Source organism: Anopheles coustani (genome assembly GCF_943734705.1).
Source record: "Anopheles coustani chromosome X unlocalized genomic scaffold, idAnoCousDA_361_x.2 X_unloc_38, whole genome shotgun sequence".
NCBI classification, from domain to species: Eukaryota; Metazoa; Arthropoda; class Insecta; order Diptera; family Culicidae; genus Anopheles; species Anopheles coustani.
Window position 1 is genome coordinate 185001 of NW_026525146.1, and position 8952 is coordinate 193952.

The window sequence follows — 8952 nt, forward strand, 5'->3', positions numbered from 1 at the left end:
CCTCCGGGTACTTGGGGTTGGTTGAGGACTTGGTGAACAAACACTTGTTGTACACTCTCCGGATGTACTTCGGGTGTCACCTGTTGTCCGAGGCCACTTGCATGGTAGCAAGCGTTGTGATACAATGGCCCTACCGGGCAAACACTTTGGGTTCGCAAGGACTTGGAGTGCCGGGACGGGTTTGCGGATCCAACACTCTGGGTACCTCCGGGTACTTGGGGTTGGTTGAGGACTTGGTGAACAAACACTTGATATACACTCTTCGGATGTACTTCGGGTATCGCCTGTTGTCCGAGACCACTTGCATGGTTAGCAAGCGTTGTGGTCTAATGGCCCTACCGGGCAAACACTTTGGGTTCGCGAGGACTTAGAGTGCTGGTAGTGGTTGGCGGACCCAACACTCTGGGTACCTCCGGGTACTTGGGGTTGGTTGAGGACTTGGTGAACAAACACTTGTTGTACACTCTCCGGATGTACTTCGGGTGTCACCTGTTGTCCGAGACCACTTGCATGGTTAGCAAGCGTTGTGGTCTAATGGCCCTACCGGGCAAACACTTTATGTTCGCGAGGACTTGGAGTGCTGGTAGTGGTTGGCGGACCCAACACTCTGGGTACCTCCGGGTACTTGGGGTTGGTTGAGAACTTGGTGAAGATACCCCTGTCACCTTGTTCGAGGCCACTTGCATGGTCGCAAGCGTTGTGATACAATGGCCCTACCGGGCAAACACTTTGGGTTCGCAAGGACTTGGAGTGCCGGGACGGGTTGGCGGATCCAACACTCTGGGTACCTCCGGGTACTTGGGGTTGGTTGAGGACTTGGTGAGCAAACACTTGATATACGTTCTTCGGATGTACTTCGGGTGTCACCTGTTGTCCGAGGCCACTTGCATGGTCAACGGTTGAGGTGGTGATGGCGGGTCGGTGCTGTAGGGTGCCGGCCTGTTGGCTGCCTTGGCCGGGTTGGTTGGTTAACACTTGATTGAGCTTGCACCCGAGGGTAATGGCACTTGAAGGTGGGTACCGGCCGGCTGACCTGGTGTGATGGTTGGTTGGTGAACACTTGGCGGTACTTGCACTTGGCTGTGCTTGGACTTGAAGGTGGGATCCGGCTGGCCTAGGCCATTGGTGGTTGGTTGGTTGGTTAGTCCTTAGCTGGGCTGGCTGGCTGGCTGGCCATCGGTGGTGTGGTGTGGTGTGGTGTGTGGAGTCGAGCATCGCGCGCCGTTGCCTTCTTCGGAGTGTTGTGGGTACGCAAGTGCTTGCAGTGCAAAGAGGTTGGTGATGGAGTGACATTGCCTTCACCATGGAGTTGCGGGTACTTAGGTACTTGCAAGGAGATGGTGGTATGGTGGTGTTGCGTGTGTGGTGTTCGATTAGAAAGATATAATTTCTAAGTCCGGATTAGTGCTGTCAGTGGGGCCCCCGCTAATAGGTCCTGCACGGCCACCGTGGGGCTTGACTTGGCGCTATTCCGGACTTGGGGCGATCACGATGTCCCCGTGCGGGACTTAGAAGATGGAAGAACACAAGTACCCTTATCCCATGACTTGTGAGCGATTGGCATACGTTACCACATGAAGAGAAAAATTGGCTAAGTCCCGGATCCATATTATATGACGAGAAAAATCGGCTAAGTCCCGGATCCATATTATATGAAGAGAAAAATTGGCTAAGTCCCGGATCCATATTATATGAAGAGAAATATCGGCTAAGTCCAGGATCCATATATAATAACCTAATAATCGGCTAAGTCCCGGATCCATATTATATGAAGAGAAAAATCGGCTAAGTCCAGGATCCATATATAATAACCTAATAATCGGCTAAGTCCAGGATCCATATATAATAACCTAATAACAGGCTAAGTCCAGGATCCATATTATATGAAGAGAAAAATCGGCTAAGTCCGAGATTGGGTCTGTCAGACATACACTTTCAAGATACCACACAAGCAAGCAAGATGGCCTAGTGATGGAACCATATAATATGAAGAGAAAAATCGGCTAAGTCCGAGATTGGGTCTGTCGGACATACACTATCAAGTTACCACACAAGCAAGCAAGATGGCCTAATGATGGATCCATATGATATGAAGAGAAAAATCGGCTAAGTCCAGGATCCATATAATATGAAGAGAAAAATCGGCTAAGTCCCAGATTGGGTCTGTCAGAAATACACTTCCAAGTTACCACACAAGCAAGCAAGATGGCCTAGTGATGGATCCATATGATATGAAGAGAAAAATCGGCTAAGTCCAGGATCCATATAATATGAAGAGAAAAATCGGCTAAGTCCCAGATTGGGTCTGTCAGAAATACACTTCCAAGTTACCACACAAGCAAGCAAGATGGCCTAGTGATGGATCCATATGATATGAAGAGAAAAATCGGCTAAGTCCAGGATCCATATAATATGAAGAGAAAAATCGGCTAAGTCCCAGATTGGGTCTGTCAGAAATACACTTCCAAGTTACCACACAAGCAAGCAAGATGGCCTAGTGATGGATCCATATGATATGAAGAGAAAAATCGGCTAAGTCCCAGATTGGGTCTGTCAGACATACACTATCAAGTTACCACACAAGCAAGCAAGATGGCCTAGTGATGGATCCATATGATATGAAGAGAAAAATCGGCTAAGTCCCAGATTGGGTCTGTCAGAAATACACTTCCAAGTTACCACATGAGCAAGCAAGATGGCCTAGTGATGGATCCATATAATATGCAGAGAAAAATCGACTAAGTCCCAGATTGGGTCTGTCAGAAATACACTTCCAAGTTACCACATGAGCAAGCAAGTTACCACATGAAGAGAAAGCCGGCAAAGTCTGGGAATGTTACCACATGAACTGGAAAATGGGCAAAAACCTACCTTCACAGGGAACGTGAATAAGTAAGGCTGTAGACATCGGATCGACAAGCCAAAGACTGATATGGAAAGGAAATGAGTAGTACTAGCTTTCCTGAGAGTTGCAGAGCTTAGACTGCATATGAACGAAAGTTATTAAGCGTCAAAGTCAGAGAAGTTACCCAAAGGAACACAAGTTCCAACTTAGAGCATGTATACCGCCTAGACGGTAAGAGGTACGGCCAGGCTGAGGAATAAGGAAATGTTGGCCAACATGTTCCCTAACTATCCCCCGAAGACCGCAAAGCAATCCAACATCAACCAAGAAAGTTATAGCCCGATCAAGGAAACACCTACTTTGCACCGATATTGCACCAAATACATGTACCAAGCACCTTCGGTTGCATACCTGCAGGGGTTTACCATAGTATGCCATGGAAGACCGATATACCGAACATAATCACTTTCTATCTCCTCGGGTGTTTGAGATAGCGCTTTGCGGTACAAGAACGAAAGTTAGACTTTATCTTGGTGCATCTTTTTGCCCAAGATCACAAGACCCTATCTACCAAGGCAAGAAAGTTGTGTGGGGACAAAATGTCCAAAAGTGCCCAAAGTGGCACACTTGAACCATATATTCGAGAAAAACACAAGTGTGGGCCCGAGCTAGCAAGTTGAAATGTTCTGACCGTCAGTAGCCCTAGTTGAGGTGCACTTATCATTATATGAGGCCAACGTGCCAGCTAGTCTCTAAAGGGGCGATATGGGTGTTCCAAGGTTTGTACCCAATTGAGGAAAAAACAGGGTAAGGTACGGTGTACCGCGAATAACTCGGGCTATAGATGTCCGATCGATGAGTTTGGCATATGTATGGAAAGGTCTCGACGAGACCTAACTACCCTGAAAGTATGAAGGCAAAGACTTGAATGACCGGGAAGTTATTAAGTGCACAAGTGGTAAAGTTGCACCAAAGTCCATGTTACCCGAAGTGGTACATGAACACCCAATATTCGACCAAAACACAAGTTTAGAGACGAGCTAGCGAGCTACATTGTTCAGACCGTCAGTAGCCCGCATCAAGACACGCATTTCATTATATTGAGCCTAGCCGCTAGCTCGACTCGAAGTCGGTCATATGGTTGGTTGATGGTTTGGACCGACCACGTGGTGTACCAAGGTGATGTACCTTTCATGAATTAAAACTCTAACTGTATGGCACTGAGCGACAAGCTAAGGTGTGATTTGGAATAGTCTTGAGTGGGACTATTTAGGAAAAATGCGAACAAAAAATCACAAAGTCCTTGGGCGAAGCTATTAGCGAAACATAGAGCAAATTGGTACCAAAAACTATGGAAATGGGACTTGAGTCAAAAATAACCGCAAGTTGGAGAAGAGATAGCAAGCTTGCGTAGAACAATTATATTTGGTGCATGGTATCACCAACAAAAAAGTATATGGGGCCAAGGTGCTGGCTGGCCTCCAAAGTGGAGATATGGGCGATCCAAAGTTTGTACCCAAGTACGAACAAGTATGGAAAAAACAGGGTAAGGTACCAAGTACCATTAATAACTTCGGCTGTAGATGGCCGAGCGAGGCAAACGGCTCACCGTTGGAAAGGTCTTGGGGAGACCTATCTACCCTGAAAGTTTCATGAGGCTGAGTTGAAAGACCACGGAGATATTAGGTGATGATGGTCCAATTCGGGGACCAAGTCGCAGGAAATGGCGCTTGACCAAAATCACCCTTGGAAGGTGAATACCGGCTTACCGGTAAGAGATAGCGACTTGGCGTAGAATATTCATAAGTTGGGCGTGTAGAGACGCAACTTTTATTATATGGGGCCAACCCGGTCAGGGTGCTCCAAGTCGGTCGTTTGGTTGGTTTATGGTTTGGGCCGACCACGTGGTGTGCCAAGTTGAGGTACCTTTCATGAATTATAACTTGGTCAGTTTGCCACCGAGCGACAAGCTGCGGTGTGTTTTGGAATGGTCTTGAGTGGGACTATCAAGGAAAAATACCAATCGAAAATCAGCTTGTCCATGGCCGAAGCTATTAGTGAAACATATAGCAAAATGGGTCCAAAAACGAATGAAATGGGAATTGGACCAAGAATAACGGCAAGTTGGAGAAGAGATAGCAAGTTGGCGTAGAACAATTATATTTAGTGCATGTTATGACCAACAAAAAAGTATATGAGGCCAAGGTGCTGGCTGGCCTCCAAAGTGGAGATATGGGCGATCCAAAGTTTGTACCCAAGTATGGCAAAAACTGGTAGAGGTACCTTTCATGAATTACTGCTCAGGCTGTATGGCACTTAGCGGGACGCTTGGCTCTGGTATGGAATAGTCTTGAGTGGGACTATCAAGGAAAAATACGAACAAAAAATCACCATGTCCACGGACGAAGGTATTAGCGAAACTTAGAGCGAAATTGCGACCAAGTCGCTGGAAATGGCCCTTGGACCAAGTATACCGTCAAGGCGGTACGAGATAGCGAGTTGACGTGGAATATTTATAAGTTTGCCTCCACGAGACGAAAGTTTAGTTATATGGGGCCAACCCGCTCAGGGTTGTCCAAGTCGGTCATATGGCTGATCGAAATTTTCGACCAAGTACTGAGAAAACAGGGTAAGGTACCGTGTACCTCGAATAACTTTGGCTGTAGATGTCCGAGCGAGGCAAACGGCATAGCGTTGGAAAGGTCTTGAGGTGTTCTAGGCACCCTGAAAGTTTGAAAAGGCTATCTGGAAAACTCGTGGAGATATTAGAGAAACATTGGGCCCAAAAGATACCAAGTCGCAGGAAATGGGCCCTCCAAGAACACCCTAAAATCCCAATTACGGCTAAGTTGCAGGCCAGCTAGCGAAGTGAAATGTTCTAGGAAGAACTAGAACACGTTAATGCGCAACTTTTTGAATCAGAATTTTTTTCGATATCTGGCCCCCAAAGGGGGGATATGGGCGATCAAAGGATTTTTCCAAGTTTCGGTACTTTTTACGGTATCGCTCATAGCTCCGGCTGTATGCAAGCAAATGACAATCTAAGACATGATTTGGAAAGGTATTGAGCAGTACTAACTTACGTTAGAACACAGCGAAGCGCTATCGGTTCATGGCAAGGCCGATATAAGCAGTCAAAGATGAAAAATGTTGACAAAATGAACAAAAATTACCTTGGTACGCGAATAGCGGCCAGGGATGAAGAGGTACGAAGGTGGTGTAGAAGAATTATAATTAGGGCTTGGTACGCTCTAAAAGTTTGCCGAAGACCGCAAAGCGCTCAGACCCATAGAAAGTGGCCATTTGGGCCGAACAGTGCGTGCAAAGAGGTGAAAATGCAAAAATTGCACTTTGGGGGGCGATTTGCGGGGGGAAGGAGGGGTCGGAGGGCAAAATGTCCCTTGACCAAAAAGTCTTATCTCGTCGAGATCTACAACATTGCCGAAGACCGCAAAGCGCTAGCTCGCAATCGAAAAATCGAGAATTTGAAAATTTTCTAAGTCTTGGGCTCCCTAAGGAAAAGTTTCAAAAATCACGTTTGTCCCCAATTTTGAAGGGGAAGGAGTCGGTTCCGGGGCATGGTGTCTTCGGCAAAAAGTCTTATCTTTTTGCGTACTTTCGACTAGTTCAATAAAAATTTTTGACCCAAAATTTGTTCGGCGGACCCCTAGGTCGAAAAACCCGAAAAAAGTCGAAAAAAGTCGAAAATGTCGAAAAATGAGAAAACCTCATATTCGGACTCTACACGAGCCCCAGATATTGAAAAGTGAAATCCGCGGTCGATTTGGAACAAAAAATTTACCTAGGCAAAGTTGTATGGAGGTAGGGACCCCTGAGAAAAAAGTTTGGTCCCGAGGCTCCTTGGACCACCAAGTCCCTAGGTCGGACCAAAATCGGAAAAAATCCGACCAAAGTCGAAAGTGTCGAAAATTTTAAAAAACCCCTTTTGGGGCCCTATGGCCTCCCTAGATAATGAAAAGTGAGGTCCGCGGCCGATCCGGAAGAAAAACTTGACCTAGGGAAACTTGTATGACGGTGGGGACCCAAAAAAATTTCGATGAGTGTAGTTTAGACAGGCCGGAAAATGTATCGGTGGTCCGTATCAAGGGACGTCTTTTAGTTCCATGGGGTGGTGGTCGTCGAACAAAGTCGCCTAGGTCGACCACCAGAAAGACCAGTCGTGTTGTAATGGATGTTTTGACCACTTTACTAGGGAAACCTAGTAGGTCGAAGCAAATTTGGGGTTCGAGATGAGTTGGTGAAAGTTGGTCCAACCTAGGTGTGCTTGGTGGAGGTTGACCATGAAAGTAGAGCATGATGGGAATGACCATAACTTTGGTTCTAGATGTCGGATCGGTACACTTTCGGCAGTTTTGGAAAGGTGAAGGCCTGCTCTAGCTATGTTTCCTACCAAGCTGAGCGCCTACTAGTGACCCGGAGGAGGTATTAAGGGTCAAAGGCAAAAAGGGGTACCCTAAAGTGCGTGTGACCAAGAAAATGGGAAAAACGGTATCGCCTATAGCTCAGGCTGTATGGCTCGGATCGGAAAGCTTGGATATGCGTTGGAAAGGTCTTGACGAGCGCTAGCTATGTGTCCTACCAAGCGAAGCGCTAGGTGTTGAGCAAGTCGGTCATATTAGAGGGCAAAGGTGAAAAATGGTGGTTTAGAGGCGAAAATTCACCTTATGATCGAAAATAGCGGGCGAACGATAAGAGCTACGAACACGGCGTAGAACAATCATAAGTACGTTACCACAAGACCTAACTTTGGCCAATATAGAGCGAGAAGATCGGAGGTACCCATCAGGGTGATATGGCTGGTTCAAAGTTGGACCAAAACGAGACTTGAGAAATGGATTGAAACACGGTATCGCGAATAACTCAGGCTGTATGGAACGGATCGACAAGCTTAGATCAGTGTTGGAAAGGTCGAACCGAGCGCTAACTATAATCCCAAACAACCGAAGCGCTAAGTGTTGAGCAAAACTGAGTTATTAAGCGACAAAGTGGAAAAATAATACCAAAATGGCCAAAAATCACACAAGACCAAGAATACCGAGCAGGCGGTAAGAGATAGCGGGTTGACGTAGAATACTTATAAGTTTGCCTCTACGAGACCTAAAAGTCGTCCATAGACAGCGAGAAGATCGGACCACTCTGGAAGGGTGATACGAGTGGTCAAAAATTGGCAAAAATGAAACATGGCTAAAATGGATTTGACTTGTGCACCATGTAGCTCCGGCTGTATGGCATGGATTGTAAAGCTAGGATATGTTTTGGAAAGGTAACACCCAGCGCTAGATACGACTAGATGAAAGCAAAGCGCTAACTAGCATGATTTGGAAGTTATTAAGCGTCAAAGTCGAAAAATGTTACCAAAATTGAAACTCGAGTACATTGGGCCAAAAAGTACAAGTTGTGAAATTTGGACTTACGAGTAAAATACCGAGCAGGCGGTAAGAGATAGAGACTTGGTGTAGAACAATTATAAGTTGGGCATGTTATAACCTATATTTGGCCCGAACATAGTCTCGAGATCGGTGGTACCCAAAAGGGTGGTACAGGTGTTAGATGGTTTTCCCAGAGCATAAGCTCCACATGATATGGAAAACGGGAAACATCATAACTTCGGCTGTATGGCATGGAATGGAACGAACAAGGTATCGATGGAAAGAGAAAAGGTAGCGCTAACTATAATTCCTTCCAAGCAAAGCGCTAGCATGTGACCGTTTGGGTGTTATTGTGAGTCAAAGTCTGAAATTGTTACCACGAGAGGCGAAAATCCAACTAAGTCCATGAATACCGGGCTGGCGGTAAGAGATACGGCTTGGCCGTAGAACATTTATAAGTTGGCCAAGACAAGGCCTAAGTTTCGTCCATAGACGACAAGAAGATCGAAGATACCTGAAGGTGAGATATGGGCGTCCCAAAGTGGGCCTTTGAAAAAGTGACAAACTTCCCTTATAACAGCATACACCAAATATCTCTGGCTCTATGGCACCGAATAAGAAGTTGAGCTTAGCGACAGAAAGGTGATAGTCAGCGCTAAATATCATACGAACAGAGTGAAGCGCTAAAGGGAAAGGATCTTGGTGATATAAGGTGAC